The 26,739-nt window shown below is 36.8% G+C and overlaps 1 protein-coding gene across 1 annotated transcript in view; it reads right to left on the minus strand.

The window, feature by feature from the left end:
* LOC131544472 (adhesion G protein-coupled receptor L3-like) overlaps positions 1–25,995 on the minus strand; it is a 309,135-nt gene extending 283,140 nt beyond the window's left edge. The window contains 1 exon segment of the mRNA XM_058782694.1: positions 25,479–25,995. The gene's annotated coding sequence lies outside the window, so the exon portion shown is untranslated.
* Between the last annotated feature and the right edge of the window lie 744 nt (positions 25,996–26,739).

Raw genomic sequence — 26,739 nt, forward strand, 5'->3', positions numbered from 1 at the left:
CTTATGAGGCATCGGCAGAAACATAGAAAGCTGGAACGTACAGATTTATTCCGTCCTCTCAAAACTCAAAGAGATGCGTAGACCAGCAGTATATCACCATTTTCAGCTTGACTTGCACTTTGCAACAACACAACCTTGTTTCTGCAAAGACATTCAGCATGTTTTCTGATGTGTTTACATTTTACGAGGCATGAGAAAGTGACACAGGCAAAAAAAAAAAATCTGTGCAAAATTCGACCTGCACGTCAGACTGAAACGGATTTCCAGAAATACGATTTGAATATTGATTAAAAATCGGATTTCATGTGATTTTTTTTGTCATTCACACTTGCGAAATAGTATCGGATTTTCACAAAAATCTGATTTATAGGTCTATCTACAAAATATTTTAATATCAAATTTAAAAATAAAACGCTGCATATCTTCACTGTATAAATTAAACACGCAATGATTCGTATTAAAACTATAGTGTCAAAGTCATTCAGTTCTAGAGCAGTGAGTGAGTGAGTGATTTTTTAGTAGTTTGATAGTAGTTGATAGTAGTAGGATTATTAGGCTGCTGTCACTTTAAGACCTAACACACGGATCCAATATACAGCACTGTGAATACCAAAACAAGCTGTAACATTTTGCACTTGAACAATTTAAAATGCTTAAATGTTTAAATTGGCAATGCTTAAAAATGCATGCAAATGGTAAACTTAAGTAACGATGCAACATTGCAGTTGTCATGAGCATAACTGTGACAGAGATGAAAATCCAAAATTTCTATAGGTTCATCGTCCACCCCTACAAAGATCCCCAGCAAAATATTTAAGGATCTATACATCTCGTTTGCAGTCCATTATCATGCAAACACTGAACAAGAATGGCATGCATGGCAGGATAACGAAGAGGAAGCCACTGCTGATCTAAAACTCTCCTAAAAGAACTCAAACTCTCAGAAAGTGGGTTCTACACTGTTACTTATTTGCCTCCATGATGGTCCAATGAAGAATCTTTAACATCCATGAAAGCTTTCCATTGGACAAAAGATTCTTTATAGTGGAAAATCATTCTTTAGATTGTATGAACAAAATGGTAATTTTAAGAACTGTTGACAAATGTTCTTTGGGAAACCCAAAATGGTTCTTCTATTGCATCGCTACGAAAATCCTTTTTGGAACCATTATTTTTAAGAGTATATAGTAAGAGAGCAACACTGAAGACAGAAGTTCATGCAAAGAAGCCCACCAAAATCACAAAGTTGAAGAGTGACGTAATGAGGAATGGGTCAAAATTCCTCCGAGCCGATGAGCAGAACTAATCCACATTTGGTTGTAGTTACTGCCGCCCGAGGGTCACGTCAAATACTGAAGGCAAAGGTTCACATTCTTACTATATGATCTCAGTGTAGTTCAAATTAATGCAGAAATATAAAAAATATCTTAAAAGAGTGCATAAGACAGTACATATTGCATCAGAGGTTGCTTTACACAAAAATCTTGTCGTTTAGCAAATTTTAAAAACGTCAATGGATAATTCAACCGGTTTCCATCTAAAAGAAATTAGGTTTCCCTTCAGAGACTTTCTCATGATGCTAATAGCAATTAAAAGTGGAGAAAAGTGGAGCAAAGGCTTTAGAGGAAAACAAGTTTTAGAGAAAAAGACAAGAGAGGATTTGGGGAGATAAACCAGCAATTCGGAGGAATAATTCATGAGGTATTGTTCATTAAATGGGGTGAACAGATTGCAAGATTGTATCTGTTGTCTTCCTCTGCTGAGTTAAAAGAGTTTTGACACACACGTTGTTGTGAAATCTATGTCATGTTAAAAATCTTAAGTATTACAATAGTTTACTGACAGAAATAAATGGAGCATGACAGAAAATGTACAATCCATTAAGTCAAAGTGACAGATACAACTGAATCATATGTGGTACTCAAAGGCCTCTAAAATGATCAACATGATCAATTTTTTGCTGGTAAACCTGTCACACACAATATACTCCATGTTGCCTGTCATCTGATTGATAGTTTAGACTTTTATAGCAAGTAAAAGGACTTTTAGGATAATTGTACAAACGTCCACCTTCAGCTGGAGCTTCATGTGTCTTTTTGCTGTAAAATCTTTACTGATTTTATAAAGTAAACTTAAGAGGAACTTCAGTATTATTAGTGAGATTCCAAGATGAACACTTGCTGGACTGAAACTGCTCGGCTTTACTTGATTATATACAGACTATTTTTTAGAAAAGTCTCAAATCTGATCATCAGGCTTTTGAGGGATGTTTGAGGGTTATCAATCATGATCAATCATCATTGTATTACATCTTCATTATATATTTTGATCATCAAATAAAACATTAAAATCTGTTCTTTCCTTCATATTCTCAGTATTATATGAGCCATAAATGTTTGCTGTATCTGATACAAACATGTATAAAGCTTCAAAGAATTCAGTTAAAAATATATATTTATATATTAGATATATTTATTCATGACTATCATGTAAAGCTTTAAGGGGTTATTTTTTGTGAAGCAGCTCAATCAATCATCATTGTATTACATCTTCATTATATATTTTGATCATCAAATAAAACATTAAAATCTGTTCTTTCCTTCATATTCTCAGTATTATATGAGCCATAAATGTTTGCTGTATCTGATACAAACATGTATAAAGCTTCCAAAGAATTCAGTTAAAAATATATATTTATATATTAGATATATTTATTCATGACTATCATGTAAAGCTTTAAGGGGTTATTTTTTGTGAAGCAGCTCAAAATCAAATATAACAGCTAAGAATACGATGGCCAAGAAATGAAGCAAATAAAGCCCCTTTCTGAATAAAGTTGAACTGTTCCTTCCATCATATTCTCACTATATTCTTTTATATATATATATATATATATATATATATATATATATATATATATGAGCCATAAATGCTTACTGTATCTGATGCAAACATATATAAAGCTTCAAAAAATTATTCAATTAAAAATAAATATTCATATGTGATAATATAGTCATTTGTATAGCTTTAAGGGTTTTTTTTTTTTTTTTTGTGAAGCAGCTCAAAATCGAATATGAGGCTGATGATACACAGGGCAACTTTTTGAGCAATGTTGCTGGGCAACTTTGGTTAATATTGGCATAAAAGGGCAACCAGGTGAGGCACAGGGCCCACGACCGATTTAAAGTATCCAGATAGAAATGTGTAACCCATTCTCAATGGGAAAGTGCCCAAGCAACACTGCTCAAAAAAAGTTGCCCTGTGTATCATCAGCCTTATATTCGATTTAGAAAAAAAATAAAAAATCACAGCTAAGAATATGATTGCCAAAAATGAAGCAAGTAAAGCCCTTTCTTTGTCCTCAAACAGTGGAAATGCAGCTCTTGCAGCAGCAGCAGCGTCTCAATTTTCAGCTCTCTGTCGGTAAACGGTCCACGCTTGGCAGCGCTGCCCACAGCGCTCCTTTATTTGGCGGGGCTGTTCATAGATCTGCCTTCTCATTATTAGCCTGACTGAGTCGGGGGCTCGGCACTGACATCATGACTGATTGCTCTCTCTTACCGCAGGCTCCCGTGAGGGCAGCAGCTCGCCGGGGAGCGTTCTGACCCCGCCGCCATGGTACTGCGACACACCGCAGCCGGCATCACCACGGTGCCCTGACAGCTCGAGTGATGTTCTCAGGACCGCTATGACAGCTTCGCTCCTGCGTGATTTCACTCGGCCACAGTGAGTGATGGCTTTATTTCGTGTCTCTCATCTAACACGTGGGGGAACGTGGGGAATTTACAAGCGTTAAATCTTTGACAACTAAACTCCCGAAGACAAATGGAGCTCTGGACAGAAGGACCTGTTCTCAGAGTTCAGCCGACTGTAATGCGACGAGGATGGGACGTCCAGGCCAGGGATAGTAGACTAAAATTAAAACCATAAAGACAATATTTTTTAGTTAAAAAAGAAACTTTATAACTTTAAACTATAAACTTAAAAAGTTCAGTTAAAGTTTCTTTTAAGTAACAAATTTCCATTTTTCTTTTCTTTTTTAGGCTACTTGTTTTAGTTAACTAATTGTGTGTGTATATGTGTGTGTGTATATGTGTGTGTGTGTGTGTGTGTGTGTAGTGTGCAGTGTGTGTGTGTGTGTATGTGTGTACTGGTTTTTGTGGTTTACAGGGACAAAATTTGTATAATAACATGGGTATGACAGAGGTATTACAATTTGAAGGTGTTTTATGAGGACACTGCCTATGTCCCCGTAAAACAAAAGGCTTAAAAAAACATACTAAATGGTGTTTTTTTTTTTAATCTAAAAATGCAGACAGTCTCCTGTAAGGGGTAGGGGTTAGGTGTAGGGTTGGTGTAGGGCAATAGCACATACAGTTTGTACAGTATAAAAACCATTACGCCTATGGAGAGTCCCCGTAAACCACTAAAACAAACATGTGTGTGTGTGTGCGCGTGTGTATACATATACATATACATATACATATACATATACATATACATATACATATACATATACATATACATGACAAATGTAGCCCTGGCAACAAGCTGTGATAATATATTTATCTATATAATGATGTATGTGTATGTGTGTTTATTTATTCATTTATCACAGTCAGAAATTAATTATAATTTAATTTATAATTCCATTCAATTTCCAATTTTTTAGGTTATAAATTAATTATATTACCTACCATATTACCCACCTCAAGTATCTCAAAAAGAATAAAAATACAAAATTAATGAAAATTTTAAAGTCCAGTTCTATTAACAAACAGTTTTAACTACAACTTTTGCCTCAATAAACTCCTAATTACTGCTTTATTAGGGATGTAGAATATGTTCATGCAGAATATGTGCTTTATAAGTACTAATAAACAGTCAATATGTTAATAATATGCATGCTACCAAGCAACTAGTGAGAATTGGTCCCTTAACTAAAGCGTTACCCTATCTATCTATCAATTTCTTTTCAAGTAATACATTCACTGGGAATCGAACCCACAACCTTGCCGTTACTAATGTTGATTCTCCACTAGTTCAGCTACTGAATGAATGAATGAATGAATGAATGAATGAATGAATGAATGAATGAATGAATGAATGAATGAATGAATGAATGAATGAATGAATGAATGAATGAATGAATGAATGAATGAATGAATGAATGAATGAATGAATGAATGAATGAGAAAAAAATACTGATGATGATCAGAGGGGTTAATTACTGGGACTGAAACTCAATACAGAGAACAACAGCAAAGGAACGCATTAAAAAATAGCTTTTGAATTAAAAAAAGGTGGAATTTAATCCTGAGTAATTTTGAATAAAACAACATTTGGCATAACAAGAAATTTTTCAATCAATTAATTAATGAACACTCCGTTATGAATATAAGCCTTCCAAAACTTTAAAAGGAACAGAAAATATCAAAATAACTAACTCAAAATATGAATAGAAACTCAATGATCCTAAAGTAAGGCCGCGGTCTAACTCAAGCCAGTCAGGGCTGCGTTTCCCAAAAGCATCAAAAACCAATGGAGCTACGATCAACTTAAGCTCACGATGCTTTTGGGAAACGCAGCCCTGGCCTGTCCTTGTGTCCTGCGTCTGCGTGACCTCAGCTGGAAACGACGTCTCTCTTCATCGGCGGAGAGTCACTAACAACATCAAGCCTCTGCTCGCTGACAGGCGCGATCCTCCCCGTCAGCATTTCCCGACTCGGGCTTTAAGACAGTCAATTAGGTTCAAGGTGAGAGAGACGTGTGTCATCGTTTAAAGCGCTCTGCTCCGCTGGGCCACGCATCAATCTTTGCCTCATTGGCCGGATGACGGAAGCGGGATCAAATGGGAAGCGTTATTGGACAGGAGGGATTTTGCGCGGAAGATTATTGGCCGGCGTTGCGGAGATCATTGGCCGCATCAATCCGGTGATGGATCGTATTCAAATGCACCTCCGTCCCCCTCCGAGGGGTTTTATTCTGATACCTCAGCCCTCCTCGGAGACCGTGGCCAGATCGGCAGGACGTGACTTGCGCTTCCGTCCTTAATTCCAGCTTCAAGCTATCGATCGGATGGAAATCAATCGAGCCGAAAGCCACAAACCCCGCAGGGGAGGAACCTGAGAGAAACGCAGCCAGGCAAGCGGAATAAATCCCCCGACAAAAGAGGAGGAGACCGATACGACTCTTTACCGCAGGAGGAGAGCGTTCTCCAAATTAAAAAGTGAGCGGGAATAAATCCCGGCTTCATTAGGAGCACAGCTCACACGAGGGCCCTCCAGAAGCAGCGGGCGTGAGTCAGGTGATGCTTTACAGAAGCACGCTTTGTTAAAACGAGTAAATGTTAATGAGATCTTTAAAAGACTCAATGGCAACAAGGAGAGGACGCCGTTTCTCTTTCCTGCTGGGACGCTCTTATCGAGAAAAGTGACTCGAATGACCCCAAACACCTTGTGCAGTTTCCACACTGAAGTCTAAGAAAAAAACTGAAGTCCATTTAAAAAGCTCTTGACTTTCGATCTCACGTGTCTGTTGTAGCAGCAGGTGTTTTCAAATTCACCTAAAGCACAGAGTTACACACTGGGAAATGATCAAATCTATATTAAATGTGTAATTCAAATCAGAAATATTATTTAACAACACTGAATCGGACTAAATACATTATCAGTCTATGGGGTAAATCAGGTGAAAAAAGCTCAGTTACCACGTTTCACAGTGCGATCCCCTTTTATCTCTAGTTTACACTATTGTATAAAAGCTTGTGTTTTTAAAGAAATTCATCATTTTAGTCAACAAGGATACATTAAATTGATCAAAAGTGACAGTGGAGATATTTATAATGTTACAAAAGATTTCTATTCCAAATAAATGCTGTTCATCTGTGAATCCTGAAAAACGAAATGTGTCACAGTTTCCTCAACTGGTTTCAACATTGATAATCAGAAATGTTTCTCGAGCAGCAAATCAGTATATTAGAATGATTTCTGAAGGATCATGTGACACTGAAGACTGGAGTAATGATGCTGAAAATTCAGCTTTGATTTAAAAATAAATGATTTTTAGCTTTGGTGAGCAGAAGAGACTTTTTTCTGAAAATATTTTTAAAAACATAAATAAGTAAATCTTAGCAATTTCCAAACCTTCAAATGTTAAAGGTGTTCATATTTTAGCAGTAATTACAGTCACTTGTGGCTCTGTTGACTTTCTTAAAGCATTTTTTCCCTGCTAACTAGTTAAATTTGTCTACTAAAAATGGCCAACATCAACATCTGTATTATGTTAAATAGCACTATTTTGGAACAGAATAAAACAAAACCAACAAAAAAGGAATTTCCATGACAGCTTCAAAGTGACTTTTATATAAAAAGTTTATAAAAACCAACTTGCATGACAAAATAGTTCCTGTTGTTGAAGAAACAGCCATAACCTCACACCTTTAGTGTTGTTCAAATGTGTTATTACAGTAGGAGTTTGACAAGTCTGCAATGTAGGACTGAGATTAATGATTGTGAAAATACTGCAATTAACAATAACAAATTAAAACAGCTACTTGTCAAAAATGTAGAATCAGCAGCACATCATTTTTTGTGAGTGCGGTTCAGCTTTCTGGTATTTTTAGAAATACAAGCTCACCTAAAAGTTGTGTGGTTTGTGCATTTAAAAATGTGGCTGTTAACTGAATAAAATAAGACAATTTACAGATTTTATTACAAGTAAAATAAGTGCATTCAGTCTAATGGGATTGTTTTCCACCTACAGTAAACCAAAGGCCCAATACATGACGTGCTGCTGACTGTAACTGTGAAACAGAATTGAAGGCAATATCAATATATATTGAATGAACTGCTTCCACAGCTGAAATATGATGGATTATGTTGATCATTTAGCACTAGAGTACATTATACCATATCAGAAAAACTGGCCAGAGTGTGCTGCTGTATTCACTCTAAATGGCCAAAAATGCAGCTGACACGCATATTTTCAGTCAAAAAGTGAAACTACAGACAAAAACCTGCTTGTTTTCAACACTTTTATAGGCTACATAAATAGTGCATCATTTAGCTTTACATTCATTATGTTATGTGCCTCAATGACATTTTAAAGTCAGTGTCACATGACCTTCCAATGCATGAAAGAGAAATGTTTTAATATTAAAGCCATTGCTTTAAGGCAGGAATCCAGAAATTACTGTGATGAGAGCGGTGCGCATGTGTGTGTGTGCGCGTGCGTGCGTGCGTGCATGTGTGTGTGTGTGCGTGCGCATGTATGTTTGTACGTGTGCGTATGCGTGAGCATGTGTGCGTGCGTACATGTGTGCGTGCGTGCGTGCATGTGTTTGTGTGTACTTGCATGCATGTGTGTGCGTGCACGCGCATGTACGTTTGTGCGTGTGTGAGTGTGTGTGTGTGTGCGCGTGTGTGTGTGCTTGCACATGCATCAGTATTCCACTGCAGTTGTGTTCTTCTATTACGTATTCAGGGCCGAACAAGCATTCTAAACGCACCATAAATTAAGTTCTCAGAGACCTGTGACCTGCGTGTGCTGTCTCGTTACCACAGCTCACCTCTCAGTCCAGAAAGCAGCAGTGCAGAATGTATACTAGAAACTAAAGAAACACCCTGACCACGACCGCATCCGTCCCCGCAGGAATCAGGCGTTAAACGAGTTTCTGAGGATAACGATGGAGAATTTAGATAGTTTGGGCTGCGGTAAGATGCATCTGTCGATAAACACACCGAATCACTGATAGATGCACTTTGATTTACTGAACACAATCATGCTTCAAAGGTCAGTGTGCATTAGATTCTCAGCAGAAGAAGAGCTCAGTCAGACAGCAAACACACGAGAGCAGATGGAAAACAGGGTTATTATAGTTAACTAAAACTACAATTAAAATTATATTTATATATTTAATTTTATATATTTTACATTTAAAATGATTGAAATGCAGTATGCAAAATTAAAATGACGTGCAAAATCATTATAATTTACTACAGACTTATAATATTACTTTTATGTATTATGTAATATTTATTATTATTATTATTTATTTTATATATTCTATATTTTTTTCTTTTATTGGTCTATTATTAACAGCTTATGTGTTTGGGGCACAATGTGGATTATTAGATAATGACAGAATTGTCAGATTTCAGCAATGTTATTGTCAGTCCTCTGTTGTGTGTTTCCGGCCTTCTTGTGTCCTTATATGGTTTTTCCTGTTCCTGTCCTTGTTAAGTGTGATTGTTTATGATTTCGTCCAGCTGTGTGTTTAATCATGTGTATTTGGTTCCTGCCTGTTGAGTTCCTTTTCGTCTGGTCTGCTTGTTACTCCCGGTGTTCCTGTGTGTCCCAGCCTTGCCTTGCCTATGTTGAGTTTTGGATTAAAGACTATTATTTGAGTTCCTCCCCGCTGTGTGCACCGTGAAGTAAACGGCGCCCATTCACCTCGTTTTGTTTTTTGTTTTTGAAAGTCTTTTGTTTTGTTTTCCTGTTTGTGTGTCCCGCAGCATGAAAGTCGCCGCTCGTCATCCTTAGCCTTAGCCCACAGCAAGTCGGCGTGGGAGTTTGGCGGGATCGCTGCGAGTCCCTCAAGTCCGCCGCCGTCCGCAGCTCCCTCAAGCCTGCCGTTCGCGGGGATATCACCGCCGCTGTCTGCGGCTCCAAAGTCAAGTTTGCGGGCTGCCACTCGCTCAAGCCGCCGGCTGCGGCTCCCTCGAGCCCACCGTCTGCGGCTCACCCAAGCCTGTCGGCCGCCGCTGACTCAAACCTGCCGGCCGTTCCGTAGTCACGGCCAGGAGTGACGTTCCCAGGTCCCATGGATCCAGTCCACATCACGGCCAGGAGTGCCTTGCCATCTCCCTGAAGTCATGGATTTTAATGTCTTGTTGAGTCCTCAGGAACAGTTTTAATGCATCATGTCAAGTCGGTCTTGTCCATGGAGACTCGCCTGCCTCCTTGTCGCTGAGATGGAAGCGGTTGCTGAGGGACCCTGTGAGAGCCCCTGACTCTTCGTCATGCCCAGAAGAAGCCTCAGCTTCCAAGCAAGCCCAAAATGGGCTCCTGTTCCTGAGGACAGCCCCGGAGGGCTCCTGATACCCTTACTTAACTACCCCATGGATTTTTGGGGGTAGTAGAGTTCCGGCTGTAGTGGCCAGGCCGAGTGGACCGAGACCACAGCCACAAAGACCACCTGCCATGGCCTCCAGAGCTCCCAGCTCCGCCTTGGCCTCCGTACTGTCTGTTCTGCTCTGGAGGTGCCTGCCCTGTCATCCGGTCCGTGTCTGTCCTGAGGGGCCTTCAAAAGTAAACTTTTTTTTTCAGTTATTAGTAATTATTTTAGTACATCAAGTTAAAATGAGAAATGATGCCTTGGCAAGTAGCTGAACTATTGAATAATTTTGTAAGCCATTTTAATTTTGCATACTGTATTTCAATCATTTTGAATTCAGATGTTGTTATTTGTGTTCATTGTTCACAGTATGATTCTTTTATTTAGGTTACTTCCATGTTATGTTTCAGACTTGAATGTGTGAAATGTAATAACATGGATCTGCAAGTTTCTCAGGTGCACTTAAAGGCAGCACTGAATTGGTAACAAGAGGACTGTCATGACAAGAACGTCAAGAACACCAGGACAAGGTCCTTTTATTTGCACAGTAAAGCACTTTTCATAATAAACACTAGCTTTACAAAAACATCTGCCTTAATGTTTGAAAGAACCAAGCATTGTCTCACTCCCCCTTAGGCCATAAAATCATAATAATAATTTTAATGATTGAAAAGGACATTCATTCATATCTCAGTGTCTTCATCAAATCAGCTGCGCAAATGCACCGTTTCACACGTAACTGCAGCGATGACCTTGAGACGCACATGATTTTTTCATGTTTCCCTCAGCAGCACACTCGATCTGATCAGAGTCAGCCAGCGATGACCTGCGTGTGTTTTCATGATTTCACACACAAAAGCTCAAACCCTGCCACGACATCAAGCCTTTCTCTGCATCTCTTTCTGAAGTCCTCTAACACGGGGATTATGGGTAAGTCCTCCATATGGTGGCTCCGCTGAAGGATCCCGGCAGGCAGCGGCCCTGCGTGATTTATGATTTGATAATCCTCTTCATTATAGACGGAGGAGAGATGACTTACCATCAGGAACAAAGATTATAGAGGCCAGACATTCAAGGGTGGAATGAAGCATAATAAATGAATAATAAACTATTATTATTATTATTACTACTACTATTATTTAATAATAAAATGTATTATATAATAATAATGATGATAATGTATGAGCTGTATTTAATAATAATATTAACAATAATAATTAATTATTATTATTAAATAAAAAGTATTTCTTTATAAATTACTTTTTATTATTACATAATGATAATAAATTACATAACAGTATTATTAAATAATAATAGTTTAGTTTAGTATACTTATTAAATTATAAATAATAATACAGCTCATAAATACTTATCTTTATTATTAATAGTATAATAAGTATTTATAATTTACCATTTTGTATTATTTATTATTGTTATCAAATAATGATAATAAGTTACATATCATCATAATCAGTATTAAATAATTAGTAGTAGTAGTATTAAATGCAGCTCAAAATCATCACCATTATTATTATTATTATTATTAATAGTACAATAATTTATAATTTACTATTTTTTATTATTGTTATTAAAATATAATGATAATAATAAGTTACATATAATCAGTATTAATAATAATAATATTATTATTATTAATGATAATTTATTATTATTATTATTAATAATAATAATGTATTATTATTATTAATAATAATAATTTATTATTATTATTATTATTAAAACAGCTCAAAATCGTCACCTTTATTATTATTATTATTATTAGTATTATTATTATTATTATATAATAATACATTTTATACAATGTTATTAAATAATAATAATAATAATAATAATAATAGTAGTAGTAATGAATCACTATTATTTATTGTTATTATTAAATAATTATAATAATAAGCTACATATCATCATAACCAGTATTAAACAATAAATTGTTACCGGTATTATTATTATTATTATTAAAATTTTCCATTAAAAGCTTAGAAGTTATATTTTGCTTTAGTGATGTTTTTCGTCTGTGATTTGGGATGGGACTTCGGTGGCCAATCACATTTCAGGGGTGTGGCTAGAACCAACCCAGGCCACCCAGAAGGCCACGCCCCCAATTCCTCGCCCTCATCCCTCCATTCAGAGGAAATCAGACAGAAACGAATGACGAGGGTGTGACTCACTGACAAGTTTTTGCAGCTCTTCTCTTTTCTTCCTCAAGTTCTCTCGTTTTGTCTGAAGCTCTTAGAGGCTCAAACTGTCACTCTTTCTTTCTTGGGGTTTCATTCAACGCTCAGCGTAGCGTGCAGAGAGAAACTGTTGGTGTCTCAGGCGCTTCACTTAAACCCGAATAAAAGGCCTCTAAAATCTCCTTCCTGATCTCATGTGACAGTGTGACTGCAGAATAACGCAACCACAGCCGCCCTGAAAACACTCGATTCACACAGAGCCATTCAAATCATAAATCATACTTCTCATTCTGAAAGGAATCTTAATAGTGAACAGTCAGTGTGATTGGAGCGCATCTGGAGCCTTAAAGTCAAAATAACACCAAAACTGACCACAGCTGGTTTCTTATTACATTCCTGAGGCCTCAAATTTAAAACTTTGTGTCAATTTCATCCTAAAATTGAGCAGACAAGCTTTTAAACTATATGTGCACCAGAACTCGCTAGGATTTCACACCCATTACCTCCCAAAACTAACCACACATGAAGCTCACCATGCCTTTTTATGATGTGCAATCTTATCTACATATTTCCATATGCATATTTCTAGAAATGTGATACTAGTGTGTTTATTGGTACTAAAAACAAAAACAAAAAAACATCTGAGATATTTTCAGAGAATGAATACAGGGGATGCTGCATTAATAAGATTACTTGTTTTATATTGAAATGTAAGAAAAAGCAGAAAGCATGAGAGAAATTATTTGTTTCACAGAAAAAGCACATATTTCCTGCTGTCACTGTGCAATTAAATGTTCAGTCCTTGAGTTATCAGAGATCATTGTTTCTAATTTGCTTGTTTGAAAATTGTTTTACTAGAAACCAATGATGAGACTGACTGGGAATTAATCACGAAAACAGTATAAAATCAAATAATTTAAAAATAAATAAATAAAATAAAAACAGACTAATGTGTTTAACACTGTTGTTGTTAATCAAAACTGAACCTATTAAAAATCATTTATGTAACTGACATGAAGCTGAAATAAAAAAGTAAGTATAAAATATATAAACATTAGATGAAAAATTTTAAATGTTGCCTAACTGAAATAATTTTAAGTATTAAACTTATTAAAACTAATGCTGAAATAAAAATAAAGCTAAATAGAAATATTAAAAAGTAGCAATATTGTACTAAATTAAAATGCTATTTCAAAATATAATACATAAAATACATTTTAGAAGCTTATCGCACACACACACACACACACACACTAAAAAACATGCACTGTTTGTAATTATAGCCCATATATAATGTCATTGTGAAGCTTACAAGGAACTACTCTATTGACCCCTATTGTTTCTAATAAGCTCATCTATCCAATGAAGCTCATAAAAAATACATTAACTGAATTCATTGTGCTCAAAACACAATTTTATTTCATAAACTTTAACCACTTACAGTACATTATTTTCATTGTAGGGTCAAATGGGCTGAACAAAAACAATTATCCCCCGAACAGAACCTGAGACACAGATGGGCTAAAATGTCTGTATATTTTCCCAAATCACCAAACCTTCTTTCTTTTGTGTTTCGATTCTGAAATCCAATGGACAATTTTCATAAAATTCAGTCCTGCCAAACTTTTTATTTTCTATATCCTCTTAGAATACAAATCCTTCCCTAACTTCAAAACACTGTGTGTCAGCAGCTCAATCCAGCCAATCAGACTCCAGTCAGAAAACACATCTCTGTTTCCCAACATCCGTGTTTCTCTCCTCTCTGGCGGTGAATGAAGCAGGACAACAGATCTACTGGAGCAGCACTGCAGTGACACACACACACACTCAAACACACACACACACACACACACACACACACACACTCACACACTCTCTCTCTCTCTCACACACACACACACTCTCTCTCTATCTCTCACACAGACTCACACACACTCACACACACACACACACACACTCTCTCTCTCTCACACACACACACACACACACACTCTCTCTCTATCTCTCACACACACACACACACAAACTCTCTCTCTCTCTCTCACACACACACACAAACTTAGACACACTCACACACACACACTCTCTCTCTCTCTATATATCTCTCACACACACACACACACACACTCTCTCTCTCTCTCTCTCTCTATCTCTCACACACACACACACACACACTCACAAACTCTCTCTCTCTCTCTCTCTCACACACACACACACTCATCGGCCCCTACGGACTGACCAATGTCACCTAACAGACGCACAAAACCCCACAGGGCTCAAATCTGACACTGCGGATACAGAAACCAGACGAGCGAGCGAGAGACCAAGAGAGAGAGAGAGAGAGAGAGAGAGATGAATGGTTGTGCTGGAACAGCCAGGTGGTTTCTGTCAGCACTAGTTTAAGCATGAATGGACATAAAGACTCATACTCAGTGAAGAGCCAAACAAACACACACACACACACACACACATACACACACACCACACTTGCTTAACCTAAATCACGACATACACTACTGGTCAAATGTTTGAAATAATTAGGCTACAATTTCTAATGTTTTTGAAAGTAGTCTCTTATGCTCACCACAGCTTCAACTGTTTTAGCACAAATACGGTACAATCAGTAATATTGTGAAATATTACAATTTAAAGTAACTGTCAATACTATGTGAATATATGTTCAAATGTAATTTATTTCTGTGATCAAATCTGAATTTTCAGCATCATTACTCCAGTCTTCAGTGTCACATGATCCTTCAGAAATCATTGTAATATACTGATTTGCTGCTCAAGAAACATTTCAGATTATTATCAATGCTGAAAACAGTTGTGCTGCCCAATATTTTTGTGGAAACTGTGATACTTTTATTTTTCAGGAATCTTTGATGAACAGAGAGTTCAAAAGAACAGCATTTATTTGAAAGAGACATCTTCTGATCAAATGCGACCTTTCTGAATATAAGTATTAATTCATTAATTTTTTCCCCTTTATGTTTCTTAAGCAGCAAATCAGTATATTAGAATGATTTCTGAAGGATCATGTGACACTGAAGACTGGCGTAATGATGCTGAAAATCCAGCTTTGATCACAGAAATAAATTACATTTTACAATATATTCGCATAGAAAAACAGCTATTTTAAATTGTAAGAATATTTAACAATATTACTGTAGTTCTGATCAAATAAATGCAGCCCTGATGTTATGAACTGTTCTTATTTGCTGCAACAATTTTTGGGAACAAGTGCAATTTTAATAGACAAATGGAGACTTGGAAGGGAGAATGACACACACACACACACACACAGGCGGCAGGTGTTTTGGCAACGCCCACTGCAGTAATTGTATTTCTGGCTTAGGCGAGAGATTGATTTAGTTAATTAAACAGAATGTATGTGGAGACATTTAGCTGCTGTCCCTGCTAACAAATGGCTATGCTAAACATTGAACGGCTGATGATGTCCAAAAACCACACAACGGACACACAGACCCATCACACACAACAACAGCAACAACAATTTCACAGCCTCTTCCACACTCGATAATTCCTCTAACTTCAAGCTTTTTAACCCGGGGTTAAACAACATTTCACACTTGCCATTCGTAAACCCAATGAACTGTGCTTCCAGTGGGATAAAGTGTGAAACAAAGCAGTATAATAGGACTTTTCAACAACAAACCAAATAATAAGAGAAGGTTTTGAGAATTTTGCATACAATTTTCAAGAAAGATTACATTTAATAACTCTAAAATGTCATGTGATGTAACCATAAAGTAGAGAATTAGCAAAAGACTCACCACATCTTTAAAAAAAAATAGCCCACAGTGATCCAGAATGACAGAAAGTGTTTTAAAAAAAAAAAGGCTGAGAAAAGCAACAAACCACAAGTGATTTTCTTCTATGACATCGTTAATGTCATCTAGAAGCCATCTTTAAACAAGAGGTCACATGTTTACATAGATCAGATGAATTTTTAAAAAAAAAAATCACATAAATCACAAAACAAACCACTGTACAGAAATAAAAAGTAAAAAACAATAACATATTTTCCTTAAAACATCAAAACATGCGAGTGTTTGCATTTTTAAATAGATTTTTTTAAGGTGAAAATTATTTTTACAAATATCATTAATTAAAAATACATAAATATTATTAAATTTGGGGTGGGCAGGGGGTCACAAAAGTTTCTCTAAATTTCAATAAAACTGCTTCATTGGCTTTTATTCTAATAAATAATCACAAAATATTATGTCAAACTACTTCATGGAGGTTCCTTTTCAATTTTTCAATTTATTTAATTTTTTTATTTTTTCATCATAATGATATCTGGACAGGTGCATCACCCTTTTGTTTTTAACTTAACACCTTTAAAATCTGAAAATGGATTTTAATTTAGAAATTAAAAACACTTATCATATTGAAATCAGTGTGTTTATGAGTTGCGCTAATATATTTAAAAACAAATGTATACCCTGTAAGCCACTGATCCTAGAACAGATTATCACACTTCAGCGTTTCAGCGATCACTCATTATTGGCCTTCATAATAAAATGCATTTATGAGAAATGGATAACTTAACCAATGGAAACTTGGATAATTTAATAATGTTCTCTTGTAAAGGCAGAAACTTGACATTCTTTTCCAGTTTGCTTTTGCTAAGATGAAAACAACAATACAAGGTAGCCAAATCGTTTCACACCAAGTTCTCTAGGAAATACGCAACCTGGAGAAACAAAAGCCATCTCGGTTTATAAATCTCAGGGATATGTTGCTTTATCAGTCGGTGGAAAAGGGAGTCTCAGCACAGCGCAGTGACCTTGATCTGAATGCAAACTGCATCTTATCATACCATTCCTAGACCTGCCCAAACGCCCTCACAAATGATGGCCTGTGAGAAACACACAAAAGCGGCCCTGTGAAGCGAGTCGCTCCGCAGTTCACATCACAGCAATGCAGAGCCATTATTTAAAAGAGATAAAGACTTTCTCATTCAACTGTATCTGTCATGAGGATGAATGAGTGGGATTCCCAGCCTAAAGCCTGTTGGTTTGGTAGATCAAGTCTACTTGAAGGGAAAACAAAATAACGTTCTTCCCGCAGGCAACACTTCACTCCCATTAGAAGTTGTTACCATCTACGAAAGTTAATTGAAGACCCCATGTCTCCTCTCATAATGCAACAGCAAGACCTTATCAGTCCATCAAGCAACAAGATCAAATCAAACACAGACGCAAATGAGCCAAAAAACGTGAAGCCTTAAAGTGTGCCGACAAACAATCCAATGAGATCCATCCACAGGAAAACAGTCTACACAGATTTAACGAATCGCAGGGATACAAAATAAACAATGGTTGTCAAGATCCCTTATTTTAGCACAAAGTACAATAGGAACAATGGTATCTACCAAATTTTGCTTTAACTGGGTATTGTGTTGGTTTAAAATAGTAAGTCACTTTCGTAAGGCTTAAGCTGATGCAAGCCAAATTTGGTTAAACTCGATTAAGATTTGTAGCAATAGTTGCGAAATGTCCAGTCTAGGGCCACATATATATGTGACTCTGTCTACATTTCTGAAATATGTTGGGGAAATGCATCACTTTTCAGGTGACACGTCCACAAGGGGCGCTGTAAACCACATGCTTTTTTTCCTCCATTGTAGATGTGGGTTTATTAAAAATTCTTGTGCATACATTTTTGCTAAATTATTTGACATTGCTTGTAGCATGTTTCACCGCAGTTTAAAAGTAAAATGTCCAGTAAATGGCGCTAAATAGGCCTAAAAGTGAAGCCTCAAAGTGTGCGGTCAAATAATCCAGTGAGATCAGTCCATATGAAAACAGTCTATACCGATTTAACGAAATGCGGGGATGAAAAATAAACAGCCTGTTTACAACGAGATGCGAAATACAATGGGAACAATGACATCTACCATGTTTCGATTTAATGGCTATTGTGTTGGCTGACTTTTGTTTTATTGTTGATAATGTCAAATGGTGCAAATCACTCCAGTACCTTTTGTAAGGTTTGGGCTGATGCAAGTCAAATTTGGTTAAACTTGATTAAAATTTGCAGGAATAGGAAACCAGTTGTTGGAAATATATCACTACCTTAATTCAATTGGGGAAATACGTCACTTTTCAGGTGATACGTCTACAAGAGGTCCTATCAGCAATATTATTTTTTCTCCATTAGGTTTATTAAACATCTCAGTTTCATGAAAAAAAGTGCATCGGAGTATATTTTTGCAAAATGGTATTATGTTGCTTGCAGCACATTTCATGGCAATTTCAGTATGAAATGTCCAAAGACTGGTGCTAAATAGCTAAACAATATTAAATTTGATCCGAAACCGTTAAATGTTACAGTGGCAACATATAATTGCATTGGTAGTTTGTATTGTGGCAGCTCGGAAATGAAAAGTCTGGTGCTAAAAGTTAAATGCTCTATCGCATTTTAAATTAACGTACCACCTACACTAAACCCTATCTTAAACTTAACTGATAGTGTTAACAAAATCAAATGTAAGATAAAAACACATTTGCTGAACCAAACATGCCATTTTAATTTTCTTCAACAAGTCTTTAAGCTCTTTTAAAGTTTCACTGGTAGCTGAACATTTTGAATTGCAAACGCAATGTTTTACCGGGTGAGCTATCGAGCAAGTTTACTTCATCAGAAAGCCACACATATGGAGCTGGATTTATGGTGCAAATGCCAAAATGTATTAGTTTATATATTATGCACCATGGTAAGTGTTTTGAGCTCATAACATAGTATTGTGCAAGGAACCATGTGAAAATAATCCTTTATTATTCGAAAATCTGCCTCTGTAATCATGATTTGAAACATAAATCAAATGTGTTGGCATTTTACTGCCTCTAGTGTTCATTTCAGTTGGAAACTGCAGTGAATTGCATGTATAGTTACAATTTTGCAAAACTGCAACCTAAAATAGAAGCAGCAAATTAGCAGCCAATGAGATTGCTTCATATGGAAACAGTCAACACCGCTTTAACGAATGGCAGGCCTCTGTGTCGCCCAGGCTGTGAATTAACCGCCCGGTTATAAATTTCCTTCATTAGGGCACAAAACACACAGCGGCAAATGGGAAGGCGAAGTCCCCAAGGGGCCCTGTGGAGACGCACAAATTCATTTCAGATGCTCTGAGAAATCTGGCAGAAAATCACAGCACATACAGGGAGAAAAGCACGATGCAGCAAGCATTTTCAGGGCAACAGTTCAGCTGACAGGAAGACAAAACGAGAAAAGCAATATCTCACCTGCTCTTCAGAGGAGTAAATAGCAGATAGCTCTTACAAAGGAAACCCTCAACTCCCATTGCATCTGAAGTGACAATCTAACAGAGCTATTGGATCACTATAATAAACTGCTTTCAACATCTCAACCTGCACAAGCACAGACGTACACAACCACACAGACACAAAAAAAATGGAGATTGCATCATGTCTGGAATCTCTCAACCTGTCGGATTTTGGTCATAGCATGACACATCCAACTAGAGCTGGACGACACTGCTTTTTGACAACATTCAATATATTTTGAAATTTCTTTTAGAGGAACTATCATTTCCACCATTGTTGCCAATAATACTGAATTCAAAAAGTAAAAGCAGTCCCATACGGCAAAAAAATAACATGTTTTGTGACCAAAATATATGTTGTAAGCAGTGAATTCCAATGAAATATGTTTTTGAAATAGAAAATACATTTCAGGGGCAAGAAAATACATTTCCAATCTTACATTTAGGCTAAATGTGGAATAGCCTACTATCAAAACTAGTAGGGGTGGGAGAAAAAAAAATAGATTCACCCAACTATCGCGATACTTTTAAAAACGATTTAACTAACTATTGATTGGTTTACCTCAACATCAATTTTTATTTCATTATTTTGTTTTTGCTAAGAGGTGGTGGGGAGAAGTTAGCGCTTTGTAATTCCAACAGAGGGCGAAATGTATAAGTGTGTTCGACTTGGAGCAGCACCGTGCAGACGATGAGCATCTGGCGTCAAAGTACCGCGAGAGCGATTCGAAAGCATGCAGAGCGTCTGTTCTCTGTAGCTCTCGCGATGCTTTGATGTCATACAGTGATTGTTCTGCGTGCGCAGTACCGCTGCATTATACACGTTTAAAGTCGGTGCAAAAAGCAAAACCATGACGGAGGCAGAGGATCAAACCTCTTCCAGAATTCTTTCTGCACCTTCACGTTTTGAATCCCAACTGCCGGGAAAACATGACTAAAACGGTATGCAAAGTAACATAACACTTTATTTTATTTCAGAAAGTATTTTTTCTGCTCATTTTGTTTGACTATTATATTCATGTGCAAGTTCAGGGTTTTGGTACTTGAAAGTTTCATGGTTCAAGGTACTTTAAATATACACTGTGTATGTGTATGCTCCTGAAATAAAAGTTTAGAAAGATGTGATGCATTGTTTTTGTTAATATGACTCATCATATACAGTCTCTTTTAAGGGTATGATCAACTATTTTCCATTGTCTAGTTTTTAATAAGCAAACAAAAATCACAATAAATTATAATATCGAATCGCAATAGTGACTGCTAAGATGTGTTTTTTTTTTATTTTATTGTGACGGTCTGTGTATTAAGTGTATCATTCAACTTTTTCCCATGGTCTAGAGTTAAAAACAAAAATCGCAATACTTGTAGAATGTAAATTCTTTATAAAAAAAAAAATAAAAAAAATAAATAAATAAAAAAAATCGCAATACATATCGTATCGGCACCCAAGTATTGTGATAGTATCAAATCGGGAGGTAGGTGTATCGTCCCATCCCTAATATATTTTTGCTGTATGGGGTAAAACACTGGGTCTCAATCATGATACATGAGCAGAACTAATCTTTGAAGTTTTATTTTTTTATTTTTAGTAAAATGTGCTCATGAAGTGGTAAACTTGATTGGATATTATTCTTACATGAGCTGAAATGAAGTGTGACATTGCAAAGCATTTTTATCTGCCATTTTCCTTTCATTAATTTGGTAAATTAAGCAGCAATGTGATTAAAAACTGTGGAGACTGAGTCAGAATCAAGGCAAACTCTTCTCACAGTCAAGTGAGAACAAAGAAGCCTCATTTGAAAGTGATTACAGCTGATAATGTTTAGGAAGTGAACTGTTCATAATGTTGATGACACATCACATTCACTATGGCACTGTGATTTATTTACTTACAATCACACAGCAATGACCAGAATCAGTATGTTCAGTTATTAACATTTGGAGCAAATGTAGATGTTCTTACTGATGGGAATGATGGCGACACATTGTTTAATTCACAGCATACACTTCTCATGATTTATTTACAATGCCACTTACTGTATATCTGCTTTGGGAATCTTGTGTCACTATTACACAGCAACATTTTATTGCATTATTTCTGTAAAATTGCATTTAAAACTAAAAGATGACAAAATCTCTAATCTGCACAGGCCTCCATAAAGTTCAACACCTAGCTATAGTATTAATACTTAAGATATTTTCATTTATTTCTACTTGCATTCATTTCTTATATTTAATGCAAACCCTGACAAACACACAGCATGTATGCAATTTCTCTCACACTTATGATGCATTGTTGTCACCTTGTTTTTGATTTATTTATTTTACTATAAGGTTCCAATACAAAACTTAAAAAATAAGGTTCCATTAGTTAACTGCATTAGTATGCAAATACTTCAAAAGCATTTATTGATCTTAGTAAATGTTAATTTTAACATTTATTAATGCATTATTAAAATCAAAAGTGTATATTATTATTAACAGACCTGAGTTAACATGAACTAACAATGAAAAGTTGTATTTTTATTAACTAATGTTAACAGAAATTAATAAATGCTGTACAAATGAATTGTTCATTATTAATAAATGTTAGTAGTCTTTATTGAAAAAGCCTTATAAGCTTTTAAAGTGTTTTTAAAGTCTTCTCATGCTGTTATTGTGAATTGTCAAAACTATATAGTGACAATCATAAAATGCACTTCTCCATTGATATAGCCTATTACCAACTATAGTGCAATTTTTTACTGATGTTTTTCATTTTTTAAATCGCAATTACCATATATATAAGGATCACTCTATACATAAAGTAATTTAATTTTACATCGCCAGCAAAATCATGGTGAATGTATCATGAATATTTGATATATCGCCCAGCTGTAGGTCACACTAATGGCAGATCACACGTTGCAATTCAACCCCGTGACCCAATAGATATTGATTAATGTGTTTGGTTGATTTAATTTGAGACCAGTCGGGGTCAAAGGATCCTCTGTAATCAATCAAGCCTCTGAGGAGCTGCCGGGAATGCAGGAAAAATGAAGTGGAAGGTTTGGTGCGGGGGTTCATCAGCGAGGTGAGGCAGACATGAACGGGGTGACTGAACTAATCGCATTTAGACCGAGCACAGGAAGCACATTTCCCAAAGCCCTCGGCCCGTATCGGGCGAATCCAGTCGGTATGTTGACCAGCCGTGCTATGTTTCTCAGATTTAATGAGAAAACTGTGTTTTCAGCTTAGTAAAGAACTTTTGGTGGTATTTAAATGACTAATGCTTTTTTGTGGTCAGCATGAGAGCCGTAAACAGCAGATACTAGAGCAGACATGTGCTTGCCGCAGAGATGAGGTCAATGCTAAAACAATGTTCACGCGCTCAAAGACAGGCATTAGAGACGACAAAGCGAAACATCCACAAAGACAGGTTACGTTGTAAGCAAAGCTCAGGTTGACAAGCGCTGAGACCCAAAGCATTACACGTCTCCTGGTGCGGCCCCGCTCTTCAGGGATGACATCAACATTCAGGACGCCAGACAGAGAGACGGCTCTGTTAGCGCTCAAATGCATGTTTACATAGCTAGATGACAATGTCATAGAACAACTATAACGAGAAATGCCAAAGCACAGTAACATTGTTTATTATAAGCACACACTGCCATTATTCCATCTGCTGCTTTAGCTCCAGCTCTTTAAAGTTGGATGGATTCTGATTGGCTGTCAATGTTTTTATCGTTCATCAGCTGGAAAAAAATTAAATAAAAAATCGCTCTGGAAGTGATTCCAACGATATTAATCATCCGTGTCGTTATAGTTGTGGTGTGGACTTCCCTGTTCTCACTCAGTTAGAATGATTATTAAAAATGTATCATTGAGGTCCTTTCACACGGGGTCTGAAATTTTCACCCGAAACTTTCGTCCGTCATGAAAATAAAAATCAGATTAGGTTCGATTTTCTGTGTTTTTGCATCCATAGCAAGCATTTTGATAGGAAAGGATGATGAATACAGGGGGGAAAAATTTTGGAATAAGTGTGCAAGGACCTTTATAGTTATCGTACATTTTTAAGATAAATATATAACTAAAACTAACATACACACCAACATAAGATAATGTTCTGATTATTATAATGTATCGGTAAGTTCTGTTTATTATTAGCACACACTGCCATTACATCGTATGTCGCTTTAAATGCTCAAGTAAATGGATTCTGATTGGCTGTCAACGTTTTATCGTTCATCAACTGAAAAAAATGTGCTGAAATTGATTCTGACTACGATATCGTTCCTTGTGTCGTTATCGTTATCTGTTATGTGGACTTGATTCTTGTAGAATCAGAACACTTAATAAAACTTCACAATTATAGTTATCATCCTATAAAAATAACTATAACTTTAACTATATCAGCATCCACACCGTTGTACGTTAACGTTATTTTTATTATAATCGCACGCTGCACCCCTTAGGAAAATTAACCATGGTTTTACTACAAATTAAACCAAAAAACATGGTTACTATAGTTAAACTATGGTAACCACAAATTAACCATGGTTTTGCTACACTAACCATAGTTTAACCATGGTATTTGTAGTAAAACTGTGGTTATACAAATGGTAATCAATACGCCAAAAAACATGGTTACTACACTTTTATACTACAATAAAACCATGGTTCATTTTCAGAAGGGACAATATCGTTCCTCTGTGTTATCGTTATAGGCCTGTGATGTGGACCTTATTCTAGTAGAATTAAAATGATGATTAAAAAGTTAAAGTTATAGTTATTGTCCTTTGTGTCCTTTTTTTATGAAGCAAAATATGATCTATTTTATTGCTTTAGATTCAAGCCGAGAGCATGTCATCTTCCCTGCCTGGCAACTCTGTTTTATGAGGCAAAACGATGAGCCGGTAGCTGATATCCCATACTGCTTTTTTAAGGGCCAGCTTCCAAATCGTACGCAGTTTGAAGGTTTGTTCACTCTGGTTCTCCGAGGAGCAAGAACGTTCCGCTGAGAGCAAAGTTACTACATGAACGCTTCAGGCATCAATGCAGAACACATTGGCCCATTCACTCCCGCTCCTCTTCCTCTAGAATGTCAAGCAGTAGCTCTCCAAGGAAAGCAGGCATTCAGGTGAGACTAACAGAGCGCTCCTAATGTCCCTTCAGAGGCTCCTGGAAAAGGCCAGCTCCATTATGCCTAAAGTATGGATATTTATGCCGTTTCCTTCCCACAACAGAAAACCTGCTAAACCTAATAGCGCGATGAGTCCGCGCATCAAAGAGGAACACAATCAGTTTTAAATGACATTTTCTCCACAGACTGCGTCAATTTGCATGCTTCGCCTTTGCGCAGCTGCGCGCGCTTCAGAGAAAACCGCTCGGGTTTTATTCATCTTAATCCAATAAGTACTAAAGGAAGTTAATTGGAATCTTTATTATATAATGAATGTATAAAAACAGTAATCCAGTACCACTGTAACGTAGAGCAATTTATAAAAGATGAGCGCAAAGGAGCCACATGCACATATAATGAAGCATTGCGGTACAAGTACTTAAAACACTCCTCATGATCTTTAACGGGAAATTAAAAACGCACACAGATATGTTGGGTAACCAACCTCTGGAATACAAACCATGAGCCACTCAAGAATGGTCATGAGCATAATTTTCGAACAATTATATTAAGGATTGGACAAGGACTGGGAAACGCGCACAGAGGTGAATCATAACCAGCGGGCGCACACCAGAAAACAGCACGCGTTTATATAAAACAACAGGAAAGCGTGAATTTCGTAAATTTGGTTTTTAAGGAAATGATAGAAAGGAAAGCGCACTGAAATCAGGCTGAACTTACCCGCGTCTCCGCGAAGCTTCTTGGTGATTGAGGGTCTTTTTGCGCACCGGGCGCACAGTCCGGACACAATCAGTCTCTTTTATGCGATGAAAATCGTCCTTGCGCGCAGGAATAAATGACAATGCTCTGTTTGTCCAACGCAGAGACCTTCAATTCCCTTCTATCCTGCAAGGTTATCTCCAAACCGACGCTGTCGGGGTCATCAATGTCCTGATATCCGATTGTTTTAAAGGAGCTTCTGAAAAGGAATAAAAAGGCTCCTTGTTTGGATCCCCATCACCAGTCTGAGTGCCACCTCGGCACACCGTGTCCCCATATCGCCCTTCTCCCAAAGAAATCAAACGTCGGGCTGCGGTAAATAAGTATGTACATCCAAAGTTCTCCAGCTGTATGTTAAAGCAGCGTGCTAGTGGAGTCCAGGTGCAGCTCCGGTATAATGCGCCGATCTGCGCGCGGTGACAGTCCGATCTCAGCGCACACACCGAGAGAAATGAGGGTTGTACTAGGGTTGCCAGATATTCCCGCACAACGACACAGGAGACGCGTCGGAAACAGCGGACAAGTTTATCGCTTTTTAATTGACAATTCCAAGTACCAATACAAACAGAGTTATAATAGGTATGTAACGAAGTAAATTTTAGTTTAGTGGTTTAAGAATGTGTCTCAATTTGGAATTTGGGCTCGTCAGGCTACAAATGGACTAAAACGGGAATCTAAGAATAAAAATAAGCTTCTAGAAAAACTGAAATGTGTATTTAGCCTAATCGAATAAGTTTCATACAGGATTTTGGTTTGATTCCTTCATCATTTTGCCCAAATAATGATAGACACTATATTAGCATTCATTTGGGATTTGTGACCACAGATACTGTTATGTCTATGTGGACATCCGTCTAAAATTTAGAGAACTTCCAATTGATTTTAGACAGTGGAGGATTGTTTTATTGGAAATATGATGATACCTTAAGACCATTTACTCATTAAGAGATGATTTATCAGCTGTTTTGAGCTGGATGTACAAATTAAACCATGCTCATGGCTAGTGAAAGGTAATAAATGAGATGACCAGCATCATGTCATTTTTCTTTTTAAACTCTCATAAAACAGCAGCACTTGTATAAACATCATGTTTCTTCCTCAAGAAGAAAGTCAAAGAACGATTACATTCACCACGCCAATCTGGCAACCCTGCGTCGAGGGGCAAGGTGGATAGATTCCAATGAAAAGTCTGGAGCTCCCCCTAGCAGTACAAATGAAATAC

Source organism: Onychostoma macrolepis, chromosome 07 (assembly GCF_012432095.1).
Source record: "Onychostoma macrolepis isolate SWU-2019 chromosome 07, ASM1243209v1, whole genome shotgun sequence".
Taxonomy (NCBI): Eukaryota; Metazoa; Chordata; class Actinopteri; order Cypriniformes; family Cyprinidae; genus Onychostoma; species Onychostoma macrolepis.